Source organism: Cibotium barometz, chromosome 8 (genome assembly GCF_041138505.1).
Source record: "Cibotium barometz isolate CiBa-2024 chromosome 8, ASM4113850v1, whole genome shotgun sequence".
In the NCBI taxonomy this organism is placed as follows: Eukaryota; Viridiplantae; Streptophyta; class Polypodiopsida; order Cyatheales; family Cibotiaceae; genus Cibotium; species Cibotium barometz.
The window spans coordinates 14,923,956-14,944,365 of NC_141053.1; the positions used below are offsets into that span (position 1 = coordinate 14,923,956).

The 20,410-nt window shown below is 46.5% G+C and overlaps 1 protein-coding gene across 3 annotated transcripts in view; it reads left to right on the forward strand.

Annotated features, from left to right (window-relative positions):
• Window positions 1-20,410, forward strand: part of LOC147635948 (Pseudouridine synthase family protein) — a 112,659-nt gene that overhangs the window by 75,646 nt on the left and 16,603 nt on the right. The gene's annotated exons all lie outside the window — the stretch shown is intronic.

Genomic DNA, 20,410 nt, shown 5'->3' on the forward strand with positions numbered 1-20,410 from the left:
AGGGGTTGCTCTAGTTTGTAATGCCCCCTATATGAATAGTAGCCGCTGTGTTGAGCATGCCCGGGTGTAACTATTTGACCCTCCGAGCTCTTTTCACATGATGGAACTCATGCCTAGACACATGGACAGGTTGATGGACACATGGGAACATGGTTCTTAAAGCTGGCACTGGAAAAATCACCAGTCTTGTTCAAAAAGCAGGAAAAAGCAAAAAATCAAATTGTGTTGACCGAGAGCTGAGGGCACCATTGGAAAGAGGACATTGAACTGGATCAAAAAGCTAAAAGCCGCTTTTCCAAAAAGTAGCTCCAAGGCCAAAAAGCAAGGCCTTGAAGCTACAAAAGCATTAATCAAGAACTTTGGCTATATTTGACTATTATTAAAATATTCAAAATGGAAAAGACAAAAGCAAAGCAAAAGCAAGGCATGGCAAAAGGCAGGGACCCCCCTTCAAGTATAAAAGAAGCTTGTACCCTCTTAAAGAGACATAACAAAACTTGGTGGAGATTCATCTTGTGGAGAGCAAGAGCAAGCTAGTGGAAAAGCTTCATCATCATCATCATCTTCCTCTGCCACCTTGTGCCGCCTTGCTCCACCATGCGGCGCCCTTGCAGCGCCCTGTATGCCTGGTTGCGCTGCCTTGTGATGCCTTGATCTGCCAGCTTAGCAGCCACCACCGCCATATGTAGCGTCGCCGCCCCCATGTGCACAGCAGTTGCTGCGTCTTGTAGTGCCACCGCTGCCTGTGAGCGCCGCCCTGCAGCACTATTGCTGCCTCAACACCTTCCTGCCTGTGTTGCACTGCCCTGTCTATAGTGCACCACCCAATGCCTACAACCACCACTTATGGAACTAGATTCAGCCAGCAGCGCTAGCAAACAACAGCACTGCTAGCGCCACCACCGCCAGCAAACGCCATAAGCGCTGGAACAACGACCGTTGGCCGCTTCTACCCGAAGTTGCTTTTCAGCCCTGTTTGGAGATTTTGAGTTCGGAACTAGACCTGGATTTGGGGGTTTTTGATTTATACGTTGGTACTAGCCCGGTGAGATACTCTTGCCGGGGAGTGCCGCCCCGCAGCGCTACTGCTGCCTCAGCACCTTCCTGCCTGTGTTGCACTGCCTTGTCTATAGTGCACCACCCAGCGCCTGCAACTGCCACTTGTGAAACCAGATTCAGCCAGCAGCGCCAGTAAACGCTAGTGCTGCTAGTGCCACCACTGCCAGCAAACACCAGAAGCACGAGAACAACGACCGTTGGCTGCTTCTACCCAAAGTTGCTTTTCAGCCCTGTTCGGAGATTTTGAGTTTGGAAATAGACCTGGATTTGGGGGTTTTTGATTTATACCTTGGTTCTAGCCCGGTGAGATACTCTTGTGGGTCATCCTCATGGTGTGCTTGGCATCAGAGATCTTGTGCCTCGACACTGACTTCAGCCCGATCACGTCATTGACATATTTGTTTGATACTATATTCATCTGTTGTATTGGTCTTGGTTTGGAAAAGCCCGTGGATTGCTCTTGAAATGAATTCCTAAAAGGGGGCGGGGCCTATTCTCCGCTCAGTGTGTACTGTGTCAAACCCCTATTATCCTCCCCCTTCTCTCTCGATCTATATCTCTTGGACATGTGGTTGAATCTGTCATTGCACACTCCGTTTGGGCTTACAATGGTATCAAAACGAGGATTTCTCTTGAAGAAATCTTTCTTGGGGTGACAGAGCCATGTCGAGCAGAGGGAGAACAAGGGCCTCAGTGCCACGTGTGAATAGGGCTTAACCAAGGGCCTTTTTTCCCATGTGGTTTTTTCCCTTGGAAATCAAGTGTGCAAGGACACTATCCATTCAACTTTTGTACTCGGATATTATATGGATGTGACTCACATGCAAGTGTTGACTTGCATTTGTGATCAACCACACTTTGTGTCTTGCTCTCTCTCTCTCTCTCTCTCTCTCTCTCTCTCTCTGTGTGTGTGAGCCTCCTGTTTGTGCAGCTAACCCTAATCTGTAGGAAACCCTACTCTGTATGTGAGTGTGTGAGTCCCAACAATGGGTATCAGAGCATGCTACTCGTTGCCGGTCCCCTTTTGGCGATCCAATCCATCCGTCCATCAGCGACTGTGCCCCGACACGCTGTTCCGTCCATCCGTCAAGATCGCCCGACACCCTGTTCCGGCCATCCATTGCCTACCTGCCGGCGCTTCTTGCCGTCGCCTACCTAGCCCTGAGCCGCTATTCCCGGCCTCCATTTCAGGCGGTGCTACTGTCAAGGGAACCACCGCTGCCCGGCCCGCCAGTGACGCTCTTTCCACCGGAGGTGTAGGTGGGCAGAGCTCAGCCCCACCTGTGCCTCACATGGCATTTGTCAGAATTTCGAAGATTTCTTCCCTTTCCATTCGGTGTTTTCACCTTTCACGAGTGACGATAGCTACCGTCCCGGTTGCATCCGCCGTCCATCGCCAGCTAATCTTTGCAGTTTGCAGCTTGCGCCGTCTGTCTGCGTGCATGCCGTCTCCAGTCCGACTGCTGCCTACCAATGTCGTCGTCTGTTCGTTTGCTTGCCGTCGCCGTCACCAGCCCATGTGCTGTCCGGCCCCGTTTGCTCCCGCCTCCGACCAAGTTGTGCTTGCACGGTCCTCGCCTGTGCCCTCAAACATCCCTTGTGTGCCTCTCTATAGGTATTGCAAACGATGTTTTTCAATTTAGTATTTTGGGAGTTCTTGATTTGTAGGTACATAAACTTGGGGGTTTGGCAAAATTGCCCTTTGCATGGAGAATTGAAGGCTATGTCAGGAACCGCTATTTGGGGATTTCTCAATTTGATGCAAAATTGGCAAAATTGAACATGGTGCTTTGTTTGGAATTTGGGGGTTTTGCAAGTTGAGGTCAAAATCAATGAATTGAGTCTCTTTCAGTTGCAAAAATTTGGGGCTTTTGTGAAAATTGGGCAATTAACGGCACATCGAAGCAATTGCAGTGCATAAAAATTAGGGCTTTTCAGTTTGGAGCATGTAACAAGAGAGTATAGCAGTGATTTGCCACAAATGTATACACATTGAGTGTACTTGGACAACTTGGTGCTGGTTTATACTTGCTTAAGGTTGCAGGCAAAAGTTTGCACAGGACATTTGGTTGCCCCAGTGCACATTGGTGCTTGGTTTTCTTGGAGGTGTATTTTGTCTACATGGTTCAAAATGCTATAGATGTATTTGGTGTGCTCACCCAGGAGAACAAGTTGGATGGATCAAACTACACCCTGTGGAGTTTCATGATCCGTAACTTGCTGGTAGCCAAAGGGCTTTGGGGCATCGTATGTGGTGACGACACATGCCTACTTACCATACAACCAGCAACGCCTCAAAGGGGAGGTGCTCAAAGAGCTCCTGAAGTAGAACTTGCTCCCATAGAAGAGAAGAAGAGATGGGACTCCAGGGATGCACAAAGGTGACCCTAGGCATTAATAAGGTATTTTTTTTATAAACTTAGAGGAGACAAAGGTTTAAAACCTTTAAAAATATAAACCAATTCCCTTTTAGGGATTGTGGCCCCTACGCTATTATTGGGGGGGCCTACGCTTCTTTTGGGGAAGAGGAAGGGCTGGCGGCTGCAGAGACACGCCTTCCTTTTCTGGTGGAAAAACAGTGGGGACTGCGGGACTGCACACACGCTTTGGCTCTCTCTCTCTCTCTCTCTCTCTCTCTCTCTCTCTCTCTCTCTCTCTCTCTCTCTCTTCCCGCTCTGTGCCCACCTCTCCCCCCTCTCTCTCTCTCCCGCTGCGCCCACCCCTCCACCTTCGCCCCCCCTCCCGCTTCGCTCTGCACCCACCCCTCCTGCTGCTCCCTTCGCTGCCCAGCTCGCGCTGTGTTGGCCTACCCTCCATTGCTTGTGTAGCCGTCTCTCTCTCCATCACACCTGTTCGCCTGCATTCGCCCCCCTCTGTGTGTAGCCCCTCGCTTTCGTCAGGCCTCTCTGTCACTGTTCGCCTGCATTCGCCCCCCTCTGCTGCTGTTCGCGCCCTTTTCCCCACCCACCCTTGCTCAGGCCCCCAACGCAACAACATAATGGGGACTTGAAATTTCATCCATTTCTTCCCTTTCTCTCCCACATATTTACCTGCTCCTTTCAAACATTCCCTCCCTCTACAATGGGAGGGTTTGTAGATGACAAAATAAGCCAGCTTGATCATATCCTTAGGGATCGTATCAAGGACCAGAAGAAGACATTGGACAGCACCATCACCGCCATCAAGAAGGACTTATTGACGCGCATGGGGAAGCTGGTGGCCGAAGCGGAAATATGGAAGGAAGAGAAGCTTACCATGCAAGAGGAGTGGGAGAAGGAAAAGCTCGCCATGCAGGAGGAAATCAACCTTTTGAAGGGCGAAGTGGCATCCTTACGCGATCGTCCACGGGAGGAAGGAGAGACTCTTGAGGTGGACAAAGAGGCAATCAAAGAAGAGATCACCAAAACCCTCACGCACACAATCGAGGGGAAAATGGAGGCGGCCCGCGAAGGATGGGTAGAAGTGATGAAGAAGAACATAAAAAAGGAGGTGCAAGAAGATGTACAAGTGATGAAGAAGAACATCAAGAAGGAGGTACAAGAAGATGTACACATGATGCAGTCTACTCTTGATGAAGAGAAGATGCGACGGATACGGCGCCTCAACATCCGAGTCAGAGGGATACCAGAGAGCACTACCTCCACGCCCGAGATTGACGGGTGGAACCTATGTACCAAGCTAGGACTAAAGGAGGATGAGCCGCTCCCATTCACTAGAGTATGGAGGACAACCCCAAAGGACTCCACCAAAGGCAAGGCCTTAGTGCTACAGTTCCCGGACGAGGAGAGTAGGATGAGCTTTATAAGAAGACGGGTTATCTTGAGGAGCTTGCCACGGGACCCCATCTACTTCGATGATGATCTCACATGGATGCAACTGGAGCACAGAAGATTATGCATGCCGAAGATCAAGGCAGCACGCAAAGAAGGGAAGAAGGCACATTATAGGGATGGTCACATCTACATTGATGGGAAGAGGGTCGAATAGCGCCATCTGGCCTATGAGACACGGAGGAAACAACATGAAGACAAAGAGATACACATAGCAATCTGGAACTGTAATGGAGTCCTATGGACACATCCAGGGAGACTTGAGGAGGTGATGGAGGGCCGGGATATCATCTTGATGACAGAGACACATGAGAGCCCGGAGAGGGGCTTACCACGGGTTGAGGGTTATCAGTGAGAGTCAGCTCACCGACAGGGGATGAGACATGCCACCTCCCGAGGTTCAGGAGGTATTGCAGTGCTTTTCAGACATGGGTTACATGAGCATGTTCGAGTCGTAGCACGAGACTCGGAGGCGAGATACATGTGGATTAGCTTACGCCTCTCGGAGACCAGATGGATTTATATCGCCCTTTGCTACTTTCCTCCGAAGGGGTCGCGGTTTGCCACCACCGAGGAGCGGGGTGAAGGAGAGGCTAGTGAGTCCCCATACTCTGTCTTATCTGAGGAGATCTTACACTATTCGACAGTGGGAGAAGTCTTCTTGATGGGGGACTTCAATGCACGGACTCAGAGCAGACAGTGCAAGATCTATGACTTTGAGGATCCCTTGAGACTAGAGCCGCTAGCTACAGAGGATACATGGACCACTCGGATCTCCGCTGATGGAGGAGCTGACAGCACTGGATATGGGCAACATTTGCTGGAGCTTGGGGCCCGACACCATCTCGTTATTTATAACGGCATGACTCAGTGGCCAGATTCAGGTGGGTTGACTTGCTTTCCAGTGGGAGGCGGCAGTAGTACAGTGGATTATGTGATGGGATCCCGGGAGGCAGCAGATATGGTGTCTCACTTCACCGTACCACCATGCCCCATTGGGGCGGATCATACATACCTATCCCTCACTTTTAGGAGCTTACTGGAGGCCCACCCACCCATCATACAGCCACCACGCACTATTTTTCACTTCACTCAGGACCTAGCCGAGGTGTACGACTATCGTGTTCATGATCAGCTATTTGCCTTAGATCCATCGGCACCCATGGCCATGCTCACCTCCCAGCTCTCACATGTACTGCACTTCGCAGCCGCGAGGAGTTTCCCATACCACATACAGACAAGACGGCCACCTACATCTGGGAGCATGCCCCAGAACCGATGGTATGATGATGAGTGCTGAAACCTTTACCGCAGTCTCTGAGTGCAGAGGGCTCGCGGGGAGATCACCCAGAGGCAGGCAGACAGGAGGATGCATACTCTCACCCGCCGTAAGCGGCGAGCTTATGAGGAGGCTCAGTACTGGGACACACATCACATGCTCATGAGCAGAGATGCTGCTGCTGCTTGGAGGAGACTCAGAGAGCCCCGTCCTCCCACACCTATTGCCGATCCTCAGACCTGGCAGACATATGCAGAGAGACTTTATGATGTGCCTGCACAGCCCCCTATACCACAGCCCACAGAGCCATGCTCCACAATCTCCACCTTCTTCACCCCACCTATGGTTAGGAGGGCCATATGCCGACTCCAACATGGACGGGCGATAGATCATACTGGATTACAGGGAGAGCATCTCATCTATGCTATTGATACATTGGCACCATTTCTTGCTCATCTCTTCAACAGAGCTCTGTTAGAGGGGTTTCCGGCTGAGTGGACGATGCACACTATTGTGCCGATCCATAAAGCGGGAGATGTACTAGACCCTGGGAACTACGGGACCATCATGATTGGCCATATATTGGCTAAACTATACGGGGCAGTTTTGGAGGCAGAGCTGAGCACTCATGCAGAGGTTGGGGGATTAAGAGCAGCAAGCCAGGCAGGCTTCCGTCGAGCCTTCTCGACCATCGACCACATTTTTACATTGAGGTGCTTGATTGATCATGCCAAGGCACGGAGGCAACGGCTCTATTGTTGCTTTGTGGATTTCCGCAAGGCATTTGATACTGTGCCCAAAGAGCGCCTCTTTCGGCGACTACAAACACTAGGCATACCTTCAGACATGATGTGGGGCATATACAGGCTATATGAGCAGGTCTTTGGGAGAGTCCGATGCCTAGGAGGCTTGTCCGACACAGTTGCTAGCACCATTGGTGTGAAGCAGGGGTGCCCGCTCTCCCCCACGCTCTTTGGGCTCTATATTGATGAGGTGGTCGATTACATCACACAGGGAGGAGGCTCTGGGGTTGAGCTATCAAGTATTACTGTCCATGTTATGCTTTATGCTGATGACATCGTCTTGGTATCCGACACGCAGGTTGGGCTTCAAAGACACCTTGTGGCTCTTGATGACTTCTGCGCACAGCAAGGGCTCACAGTGAACCTTGGGAAAACCAAGGTTATGATCTTCCACACTTCACCCGCAGTCAGGAGCCACACTACTCTCACATTAGCAGGAGGGCGGGTCGAGGTGGTGAGCTCTTATGTTTACCTTGGCATCACATTTACTAGCTCAGCTGGACGCTTCTCCATGGCTCAGGCAGTCAGAGACAGAGTGACCCGGTATGCAGCTCTTGCTGGCCTTGAGCGTTAGTGTCATTAGGCACATTTTCAGGAACCCCGCACGAAGGGGTGGCTCTTTGATACATTAGTGACACCAGCCTTGATGTATGCAGCAGCGGTTTGGGCACCAGGGCTTGCAGCCTCCACATGGGTACAGTTGGAGAGACCACAGATCTTGATGCTCTCGAGGATGATACGCAGCAAACCATCCGTCCCGCGCGACATTGTTCGAGCTGAGTTCGCTGCACCACCTATGGCAGTGGAGGCATTGTTCCAGACGATCTCCTTTATATACAGGATGAGGGAGATGCCCACGGAGAGATTATCCCGCCGAGCTTTTGAGACATCCAGACAGCTGGCCGAGGCTGGACACACTGGATCTTGGTATGCACAGATGCTACAGTGGTTCTCACATCATGGGATAGACATTGAGCGGTTGCCACCTTTTCAGTATGATCAGTCTGCTCCACGGGGTTACCTCTCTCTCAATGAGAGGAATAGAGTGATGAGACAAGACATATGGCAGCACTACATACAGGAGACATGGATAGCACCAGAGAGCCCACTACCATCGAAGATGCTGTATTACAGAGACCACTTTATGAGCATCTCAGGGGATGGGTTTATACATCGACCGCGGTACATGGATGAATACATGCCACACAGCTCTCGCGTTGCTATTGGACAGCTATGAGTCTCATCACATCAGCTAGAGATAGAGGCTGGGAGAGCGGCACGGGTTCCCAGAGTTGAGCGGATATGCAGATTGTGCCGCGAGGAGGTGGAGACTGAGGATCACTTTGTATGTAGATGTAGAGCCCACCAGGGGGTCAGAGATAGATATGCAGGATTGTTTGAGGAGCACTTTTCACTACATCAGTTGATGGAGGCCTCGGACCAGCGGCAGCTTGGCAGACTACTACTAGAGCTTCATAGTTCTCGAGAGAGACTCCTCCAGACACCCGCTCCCACTAGGGGTGGGAGACAATCCCAGCTCACAGATTTCTTCCAGAGAGCTATGCCAGTGCCAGAGCTGATGTACCACGTGGGGTGACCGCACAAAGAGCAGAGGAATTGAGAGCCAGGAGGAGACCTAGACAGACTGGACATAGAGCACCCCGACTCCGTCACCGAGAGATAGCAGCTATCCGAATGAGACACCAGATGGAGACACAAGAGAGGCTAGCTCGCTTTCATTCAGACTCAGGGTACATGTTCATGCCATTCACAGCCTCAGCATCGGCGATGTATGATATCTTATATCCCTCTTATGGCACTGGATGGAGTTAGACATAGATCTGCATAGCATGCTTGTACTACCCCTTCAGCATATAGAGATGGATCTTGCCTTAGCACTCCATCCACATCCCCACCCCCACCCCCCCTTATATTGTTTGTATATGGGCTCCACCGATCCATGATGATTCACAGTTGTATCCAAGACACATGCACACTTTTTCTTTTCTTTCTTTTCTTCCGATGACCGGAAGAACACAGTTGTATTATTTTTTTCTCATAGGCCGACTTTGGCCTCTCGTAGACGTTAATATATCTTTTTTTCTTTCTTTCTTTCTTTCTCGGAGAGGGGCGAGCAGATGGCATGGCAGGCGGCACATAGGGCTGAACAGCACGCCTTCTTCTCCCCCCTTGCAAAAGGCTGGCAGGCTGGTCGGGCCAGCAGACTGGGTTGCTTTTGGCTGGTGGGCAGGGTGGTACGCTGAGAATTGGGTGCTTTCTCTTGACGGTTGGTCAACAGGGAGCACAGGCGGGCAGACTGCAGGGCAGCGTACAGCTCAGCAGGCCCACCCATGAACTCTCTCTCTCTCTCTCTCTCTTTGGACAGTTGGCGGGTAGATTGCAGGCAGCGCACAGTGAGCAGGAGGCAAGGCTGGACTACGTTTGCTCCCTCCCTCTCCTCTCTTTGGACAGCTAGTGGGCAGACTGCAGGCAGTGCACAGCTGAGCAGGAGGAGTCGGGCTGGACTGCTCTCCCTCTTTGTCTGGCTAGGAGTTGGGCAGCATATATACATGCTGTGGCTCTTAGAAAAGGGGACTGGCGGCTGGGGAGACACTTTCTCTCTTTTTGAGGACTGACAGAGTTGAACAGGCTTTTCTCTCTCTCTCTCTCTCTCTATATTGTATCCCCTCACTATATTCCACTCACCTCCATAGCATACCCCCCCCCCCCCCCCCTCACGATATTCACACCCTATAAGGGTTTCTGTTTACCTTCCATTTCCAGTTTCATTTTCATCTTTATTTTTCATTTTCTGGGTTTTTTTATCCAGACATTGTATCAGATCCACCATGATGTAACTTTTGGTCTCATAGGTCATTATGGCCTTTTGAAGACGTTAATATAACATTTCATTTCATTTCATTTCTCTCTCTCTCTCTCTCTCTCTCTCTCTCTCTTTTGTTTGGAAGAGGGGCAGGCAGAACTGCAAGAGGACCTAAGGGTTGCTTTGAGACCGTTTATGGGCTGTTTTGGTTGGCTGCAAGTATAGGGTCACTTGGATGTGTTTCTTGGCATGGAAGTGATGCAAGCTTGCATGGCTGCATGTTCATAGAGCAGATTGCTTTCTTCCTACTTGAAAGGAACGGAGGGACCTGCAATTGTGGGCATATCTATGTTTCCAGATGTTTCATGAGGAAACAGGTCACTGGATGTATGCCGTTGTTGGCACTGTCTCTGAATGGTGCTGTGTATGGTTCTATGTGGACACAGGACAAAGGTTTCAAGGGGAAACAGGCCTAAGGGTTTCATGTGGAAACTGGTCGTAGGTTTCTAGAGGAAACATGTTTTTGGTTTCTCTAGGAGATAGGTCACATGCAGGCAGTGGATACAGGGATTGACACTGAAACTGATCCCGTCAAGTGGGAATAGACTCCGTTGGACACCCACATGCGTAATAGCACAACTTAATATCACAATTTGAAATGGACAACTTAATAACAACTGGAATTTGAAATGAAATGAAATGAAATAGATGGACACCAGCATTGGGGCCAGAATGGGCCGACCCCCCTCTCAATATATGATATATTATTGGGAGTATTTAACAAATACAATGCTCCATGGGTTCAAAGAACCAGATGATGTCCATGTACAAATGAATACAGTACCAAGTCGACGTTCGAAGTAGAGCGACCACTTTAGTGGTCTAGTCTCTACGGTCCTGTGCCTTCACTGGACTCTGCGGAGAGCGCCCCACTGGTGTTCCAGGACCACGCACAAACAGGCGCTCCCGTACTAACGCCTGGCTCTCCCGATCTCGGCACCTTTGGACCGCGGTTCTCCAAAAGCTTGGACTACCCGGCACCGAACGGGTGTTAGCCGTAGAGAGAATCCTTCATCAGATTTACCACAAAGTTCTTTACTTAAATATGAAATTCACTTACTTGTAGATTGCAGATGGTAGACCAACACCCGGATGTGTCTGTCTGTGTGCAGCTACAAGTGGAGGACACCAAGACACAGCAACATGTCGAGAGGAATAGCTGCCTGGGGAAAAGTATAGCCTCTTGAAGAAAGGAGATGCCGCCTATGTAAAGGAGGCACAACCGCCTATAAAGGAGAACCACCCGCTGTGCAGGACACATCCACCTTCTGTGGAAGAGGAGTCGCCTGGCTGTAGGAGCACAGCCGCCAACTGAAGGAACAGCAGCCATGTAGAGAAGGTACAGCCGCCTGAGGGAGAATAAGCAGGAGCCGCTTGTATGCAGGGTACAGTCGTCGCCTGCTGAGTAGGAGAAGTACACACAGTGGAGGAGCAGCCTGTGTGGTCGCCTGGCTGCAGTGGAGAAGAGGCAGCCGTCTGTTGGAGGGGACAACCACTACTGGAGGAGGCGGCGCAGCCTATGCAGCCTGTGTAGCCTACTGATGATGGCACACAATCGCCTGTAAAAGAGGCACCGCCGCCTGTGCAGAATAGTCACCGCCGCCTGTGCGTAGGGCTCAGCCGCCGCTTGTGTGCAACAACGCTGTCTGAAATGGAGGCGCCTGGCTGTAGCTTGATAGGAGCAGAAGTGTAGCCTTCTGGAGGTGGCAGCCGCCTGCTGAGTAGGCAGCGTAGCCTGCTGAAGATGGCAGCCGCCTGCTGAAGGAACAGCAGCTTGTGCCGCCTGTATGGGAAAGCACACAGCTGCGTGTGGAGTTGCAGCCGCCTAAGAGCCACGAGAAGGAGCAGCTTGAGGGTTGAAGCGCACAGCTTGAAGCGGAGGAGATGATCGCCGCTTTCTTTCTATGATAGAGGTGGTGGCTCCTTTTTGTAAAGGTTGGAGTGGAGTAAACGATTAGAGTTGGCTGGCTCCCCACGTTTGCATGTGGGCGGCCAGCTTCATGGTGGTGTGGGTAGGTGACCATGCACCCACCCCCACACACACAAAGGTTAAGTGTGGCTCCTCACCTTGGCCCCTATGTGGGCGCCCATAGTGGGTGCCCACTTTTAAGTGTATGTGAACATACAACCTTATAAAACAAAATGTTAGAAAATAAAGTATTAAACCAACATGTGCAATACACTTACCACCTGTTCACATGCAACAAAACTCGTCAGAAGACAGAGCAAACTTCACGACTCACGGGCAGGCGTCCCCGCTCAGTAAGTGACACGTCAAACAGGCAAACACAAAAATACAAGTCATGCAAAAACAGTTCAAAACATGGAAAACATGAGTGCATGTGCAAACAGTATCATGGACATATCTCCCATTCATGGAACAAGTACAAAATATCTGTCGGCATAAAAATGGCAGGACATAAAATATAAATCTTGGTCTTCCTATGGAGTGACAATCCCATAGGTAAAACAGAGTTCCAGGCACGAGCCTCCCTATGGAGTGACAGTCCCATAGGCAAGACACGGCACAAATACTGGCTTTTCCATGGCGTGACAATCCCATGGATAGAAGACAGTCCAGGTCATACACGGGTGGCACCAGTTTGGCTCCCGTCCATACGACACCATTCTCCTAACACACGGGTGGCACCAGTCTGGCTCTCGTCCATGTCAAGCAAGAATACTTGCCTCTTCACATGAGACACCGGCCTGGCCTCAAGTGAACAAGACACAAACTGGAGATGGACCAAATGGTCGGCCAATTGGTGACATCCCCCTGGGCTTCTAAAGAGTTGTCCTCAACTGAAAAGCCTCAAGATATGCGTGCAGCAACTGTGGGTAGTCAACAAAATAATCCTCATTTATCCACTTTGCATCAATAGGCAAATAATTTTTAAACTTCACAAGGTATCTCCTGGAAAGCTTTCCTGCAGGTAGCTTTCTCTCCTTGTGAAAAACAATCTATTTTGGCTGGAGGATCTCCTCAAGCTCATCAATCTCTGGCGGATCTTCTGTGACAGGCTCGTCAGGATCTGGCCCCACATATTTCCAAAATAGACTCACATGAAATGCATTGTGAATCTTCCAGTGACTAGGTAAAGCAAGCCTGTATGACACTTCATTGATCTTTTGAATCACCTTGAAGGGTCCATAATAGCGAGGAGAAAGCTTAGGATATGATCCTTCTCGTCCTAGCCTCTTCCGAAGCCTAGCCTTCTTAAATTTCAGCAAAACCCAATCACCTTCTTTGACTTGGATGTCCCTTCTATGCTTGTCAGCAGCCATTTTATGCTTATCTTGTGACCTTGCAATGGCTGTCCGTACCTGACCAAAGGCTATATCCAAGTCACGAACATATTCATCAGCTGCAAAAATCTCATCCTTTGTACGAAGGATGGGTGGTAATACCACTTTGCCATAAATAATCTCAAACGAAGCCTTTCCCGTGGAGGCATGGATTGTTTTGTTGTAGGTAAACTCAACAAGTGGAAGATACTTCTCCCATGCAGTCTTTTGATCTGCAACATAACACTTCAACAAATCCAACATGGCTGAATTTACAGCTTCACTTTGGCCAACCGTTTGGGGATGATAAGCTGATGAAAACTCAAGTTTAGTATCCATGTTATCAATTAAAGCCCTCCAGAAGAGGCTTGTAGTCCTGGGATCTCTATCCCCAACAATGGATTTAGGCATACCATGATGCTTGAAAATGTTAGCAAGAAAAAGCTTTACCATATGATCAACTTTAATGGTTTTCTTGACGGGCAAGAAATGAGCTTGCTTGCTAAACCTGTCCACAATGGTCCAAATAGCATCATTCCCATGCTGGGATCTAGGCAAATCTATAATAAAATCCATAGTGATACTTTCCCAAGGTTGCGTGGGAATAGGCAATGGCTGAAGCAAACCTGGAGGTTTTTGCCTGTCAAATTTCACCTTTTGGCAAGTAATACATGCACGTACATAAGCCTCAATGTCTTTACGCATACTTGGCCAAAAGAAATATCGCTCAATCATGCGTGTAGTAGGCATGGTACGTCTATGACCAGCATAAGGTGGAGCATGACGTTCCTCCATAACCTTTGGACGCAAATCCTTCACCACACATAGACAATTATCCTTCATAAGATAATCCTTGTTGATAACATAAGAGGCATGTGAATGACCAGCCATCAAATCAGTCCATATATGGTAAAAATCAGCATCCAAATGATACAAATCTCGCATAGCAGATAAGTCCCCATGAGAGGCCACTGAGACTGCAGCTACATAAGGCCTCCTGGATAACGCATCTGCCACCACATTTTTCTTTCCTAGAGTATGCACAATCTGAAAATGAAACATGGAAAGAAAGTTTGCCATTCTCATCTGCTTCTCTGAAAGCTTTGTTTGAGATAGAAAGTATCTCAAGCTTTGATGATGTGTCTTGACTACAAATTCAGTCCCAAGAAGATAATGTTTTCATATCTTTAAGGCATGAATTACAGCCAAGAGCTCTTTCTCATAGATATCCATATGAAGCTCAGCATCATGCAAACGACGGCTCTCGTATGCAACTGCATGCCCTTCTTGATTTAGGACAGCTCCTATACAATCACCACAAGCATCACATTCAACTACTACGAATGACTTGTGCAAATCAGGAACAGTCAATACTGGACCACATATAATAGCATGCTTGAGCTGCAAGAAAGCATCTTGTTCTTTTGAAGTTCATTTGAAAGTGGTTTTCTTCTTTGTGAGATCATGTAGAGGAGTGGCTATCATAGCAAAATGCCTTACGAAACGCCTATAATAAGAACATAATCCCAGAAAACTACGTACTTGATGTACGTTTTGCAATTCTAGCAAATTCCGAATGGTCTCTATCTTTGCAGGATCCATTGTAACTCCATCCGTGGATACAATGTGTCCCAAATAATGTATCTTTGAAAGGAAGAACTCACTTTTCTTGGCATTAATGAAAAGTTTATGCTTTCGCAACTCTTCGAATACGGTGACCAAATGAGTTCTGAGTTCCTGCTCATTCTTGGAGAAAACCAAGATATCATCAAAGAATACTCCTGTGAATTTGCGATGGGGTCGGAATATCCTATCCATCATACGATTAAACGTGGCAGGAGCATTGGTGAGACCAAAAGGCATTACCAAAAATTCATATAATCCAAAGGATGTCCTGAATGCAGTTTTATGGACATCTTGTGGCACCACTCGTATTTGGTGATAACCACTCTTCAAATCAAGTCGGCTGAAACAAGCCGAACCATCAAGCTTATCCAAAATATCATCAATACGCGGAATTGGAAATCTGTTCTTGATGGTAAGCTTGTTTAAAGTCTATAGTCCACACACATGCGGAATGAGCCGTCTTTCTTTTGAACAAGAAGTACAGGAGAGCAATAAAGTGAGGAACTAGGCTGAACCAAACCTTTCTTTGAAAGCTCATTTACCTGTTTCATGATCTCTTCTTGTTGTGCAGCACTCACCTGGTATGCGGGTTTGTTAGGTGGAGAACTACCTGGCACAAGATCTATGCGATGATCTTCGGGCCTTTGGGGAGGTAATTCACCTGGCAGTGTATCAGCAAAACAATCGTTGAATGCATGAAGAAAATTCAGCCTATCATTAGTCATAGCATCCACATTTTGATGACTTGGTATAATGCTATCACGAACAAAAACCAAGTACGCAGAAAGACTCTTTTTCATTGCTTTATTAATTTGGATGTGAGATACAAGTGGGATGGAATCCCCTTCTTTGCGAGCATCAATGAAATGCATGTGGCCTTTATGCATAAAAGAAATCATATTGGTCTTTTATGCATGCGGCCTTTATGCATAAAAGAAATCATATTGGTCTTGTACTCTTTGCGGCGCTCAAGCCTATGATGCCACGGCTTGCCCAACATTACATCACATCCATTTAGTGGTGCAACTAAGAAATGTTCATTATCAAGGTAGCCCTGGATATGTATGCGCAACTTCCCTATCAACGGGTTAACCTGCACCTCTTTACCAACAAATGCAGCTTCGGCTTCAATCCGAGGTCCCATGTTCTCAACCTCAATACCCAAAGCAGCTGCCGTTTGCATAGAGATGAAGTTATCGGTTGCACAGTCATCAAACATGAATAAGGCGGGCTGATCCTTGATTTGTCCCCAAGCCTTGCATACCATCCGCTCTTTTGCATCATGATTTGTGTTCCCCTACACATCGGGAATTGCATGTACATTAGCCTTGGTCTGCTTGTCCTCGTGCTTTGGTTTGCGGTCAGGGCATTGTCGAAACATGTGGTCTTTGCTACCACAAGAAAAACATTTTCCCTCCTTGGCGTATTGCTCTCTTTGCTTCGGGGTCAAGCCGAATTTGTTCTTCTTTGGACCTTGATCTTTAGATGAGGTATTTTCAGCTCTACCTCCCTTGTGGGTCTCCCGGAAGTTCTTTTTAGGTGGCTGTCCACCTTTTTGCAGATTTGGGACAGCCTTGTCTTTCCTCTTTAAACTGTCCTGATCCTGCTTAATTTTGAGCACCAATTGCTCCGTAGCAAGAGCAGAAGCTGCAAGCTGTTGCAAAGTATGTTTCGAGTGCAATTCAATGCCCGAATGATAAGCTGGTTGCAATCCAGAGCGAAACTTCCTCTTTCTTTCATCCTCAGTGATTTACATAAAAGGAGTTATGTAAGATTCTCCCCCAGCCTTAGAGGTATACAGGAGTAAGAATCTCCCTTTCTGATCTTATAATTATTCTCTCTCTAAAATAAAAGAAAGATTCTGTTTAAAAAAGGAAGAACCTTTTTCCTGAATACTTCTCAAGAGTCCCACCTGTTTTAAGATTCAGATCAATGAGTTCAGAAGGAGAATCGATGTTTTGGATATCAAGGTTTTGGTCTTCATTCGAGTACGGCCCAAAAGAAGTTCTTTATCTCTTGGGAAGAAGTTATCTCCCAGATATTGTGGACCAAAGAAAGTAGGTGAATTAGCTTACGAGCTTCTTTTATCTCCTCATCTCAAAGTTTGAATGCCTTCTATAGAAAAATGTGCCAAACCCAAATCATGGAAAGACGGTAAAACTTCAGTGGCAAGTTACCGTTGGCTTCTAAGTTACGCTAGCTCCTTCCTTTATATAAGTCGTAACTTTTACTTGTCGTTCACAGTAATCTTACTTCCATCGATCTCCTTTCTTTCTTAATCTCCTTCATGGCTTGGCAACAAGAATTAGTTTTATCCATGATGATTTCTCACCTTCAAGACGCAAGGGAGTCTGTGAAGAAAGATTTTATAGAGCAGTATGAGCGCTCACTTTTCCCTCACTTGGGAACTTCTGTAGCGCAGACAAAATGGCGGACCTATCAAGACATAACTAGGGTAACACCCTGGGGTCAGCAGCACTTTCGTAACAATGTCCGCTTGGCCATGGTTATTGAAGCTTTGGGTTTGGGTCCTCGATACTACTGCGTCATGAGATCAAGACATCTTGGGTTTTCTGAGCGGGTCTTCTTACTGGCGTGTTTTCTTCCTCATGAGAAGATATGCCTTTACCCCGTTTTTGGCTTGCCTCTCAGAGGTCCTTTTGTTAGAACACCTCATACCACTGAGATAGGCGCAGCAATAACCCACAGAATCATTCCCATAGATGAGTTACCTTATACTTGTGCAGCTTGTGAGGACTGCTTTTGTGACCATATCATGGACGGGCTTATGGAAGTGTAAAGAGTTTCTCTATCTTTACTGTATAAGTCTCACACTCGTGAATCTTGCGAAATTATCACAAGTTGCGAGATGAGGACATCTCGCGTTTTTTAAGTGGGGTAGAATGTAAGATTCCTCCCCCAACCCCTTTTTGATGTCTAGTATCTTCCCCTGTAATCAACCCTCTTCAGAAATATAAAGACCCTGTTGCTAACTATTTTAGCCTAGAGAGAGGAAAATTATTCTCGAGAGAGAATATTCAGATTTTGAATATTTTTGGATAGAAAAATATCTCTTATAATTCAGATGAGTTCCCCTGAAACAGAAATTCAAAAAGAATTTTCCAATGTGCAATTGGAATTAATTGGAAATAGGTATAAAGAACCTTAGTCTAAGGGTCTAGATTTTCAGAAATCTTTAGACTATGGTCCAATTAAGGTTCCTATGGGCCAATAGCATCAATCCATGTGTAGGGAAGAGATAAATCCAAATTTGTAAAAAGAAGATACCCAAAAATGAGTAAATGCTCACATAAGGTGAAGAGTTGAAAATGTACAAGGTTTATTAGTAAAAAACTATGAGCAATATTAAAAATATGAGATATTTTGGGTATCCAAAAATGAGTAAATGCTCACATAAGATGAAGAGTTGAAAATGTACAAGGTTTATTAGTAAAAAACTATGAGCAATATTAAAATGATGCCATTATGACACATATGTAAGGAAGGGGAATTCTTTAAAGGAGGTGCATATTTCACATAAGATGAAGAGTTGAAAATGTACAAGGTTTATTAGTAAAAAAACTATGAGCAATATTAAAATGATTCCATTATGACACATATGTAAGGAAGGGGAGTTCTTTAAAGGAGGTGCATGTTTCACATGCTTGAATGAGTTTTAAACTCATAAAAATTGAGATATTTCATCTCTCCTCTCTCCTCATTTAAGTCTAGTTCCAAAAAGTTAGCTTAACTGACCTAAAAATGGTCAAATTCTAAAAGTGTAATTTCCTACCTTATACAGTAAAGATAGAGGAACTCTTTACACTTCCATAAGCCCGTCCATGATATGGTCACAAAAGCAGTCCTCATAAGCTGCACAAGTATAAGGTAACTCATCTATGGGAATGATTCTGTGGGTTATTGCTGCGCCTATCTCAGTGGTATGAGGTGTTCTAACAAAAGGACCTCTGAGAGGCAAGCCAAAAACGGGGTAAAGGCATATCTTCTCATGAGGAAGAAAACACGCCAGTAAGAAGACCCGCTCAGAAAACCCAAGATGTCTTGATCTCATGACGCAGTAGTATCGAGGACCCAAACCCAAAGCTTCAATAACCATGGCCAAGCGGACATTGTTACGAAAGTGCTGCTGACCCCAGGGTGTTACCCTAGTTATGTCTTGATAGGTCCGCCATTTTGTCTGCGCTACAGAAGTTCCCAAGTGAGGGAAAAGTGAGCGCTCATACTGCTCTATAAAATCTTTCTTCACAGACTCCCTTGCGTCTTGAAGGTGAGAAATCATCATGGATAAAACTAATTCTTGTTGCCAAGCCATGAAGGAGATTAAGAAAGAAAGGAGATCGATGGAAGTAAGATTACTGTGAACGACAAGTAAAAGTTACGACTTATATAAAGGAAGGAGCTAGCGTAACTTAGAAGCCAACGGTAACTTGCCACTGAAGTTTTACCGTCTTTCCATGATTTGGGTTTGGCACATTTTTCTATAGAAGGCATTCAAACTTTGAGATGAGGAGATAAAAGAAGCTCGTAAGCTAAATCACCTACTTTCTTTGGTCCACAATATCTGGGAGATAACTTCTTCCCAAGAGATAAAGAACTTCTTTTGGGCCGTACTCGAATGAAGACCAAAACCTTGATATCCAAAACATCGATTCTCCTTCTGAACTCATTGATCTGAATCTTAAAACAGATGGGACTCTTGAGAAGTATTCAGGAAAAAGGTTCTTCCTTTTTTAAACAGAATCTTTCTTTTATTTTAGAGAGAGAATAATTATAAGATCAGAAAGGGAGATTCTTACTCCTGTATACCTCTAAGGCTGGGGGAGAATCTTACATTCTACCCCACTTGAAAAGTGCGAGATGTCCTCATCTCGCAAGTAGAGGACAACTTTTTTGCTTAAGATCCAATTTATTCTGGGGTTCCTTATATTCCGGTCAACCCAACAGAATATGGGGATAAATATCCCTTATATAGAATTCATCATTAAATAACAATTCATTCAAATCACATCATTCATATCTTTAACACGATAATGGTCCATTAGACCGAAAATTTCCTTCTGAACATTCCTCCACGGAATTTAAGTTAAGCAAGTTCTCAATTTGTTATCCCTTAACTTGATCTACCGTCTCAAGTATTAACAGTAGCAATTTGACAACATAATCCACTAATCTCATAGTGATTTGCTGAATCATTTTCATCATTTATCATTACAGGGACTCGTCCCAATCATCCACATTGTGGTTTCGCTCAGCTTATTACATTTCAACCCATTTTCAAGGATCATCATTTTTCAATCAGAATCCAAATCAATTCATCAGTTCAAACAGAATTAAAAATCATATCAACCACATTCAAAATCATCATCTGGATAGCATTAACGCTTATAATTTCAAGTCTTAGATTTACTCGTATTTACTGTCGGTAAAGAGCTGCAGTTATATCCTCGGTATATACGGATAGTCATGATACTCGAAACTATAAGGTAAATACCATCATGTCTAGGTCTCAAGCAAGTCAGGGTTCCATACAATTGCGGTACTTTCAATTGAAGACCCAATTACTAATTTACGAATTTCAATTTTGAATTAACAATTTGTATGAATTATATCAAACAATTACAAC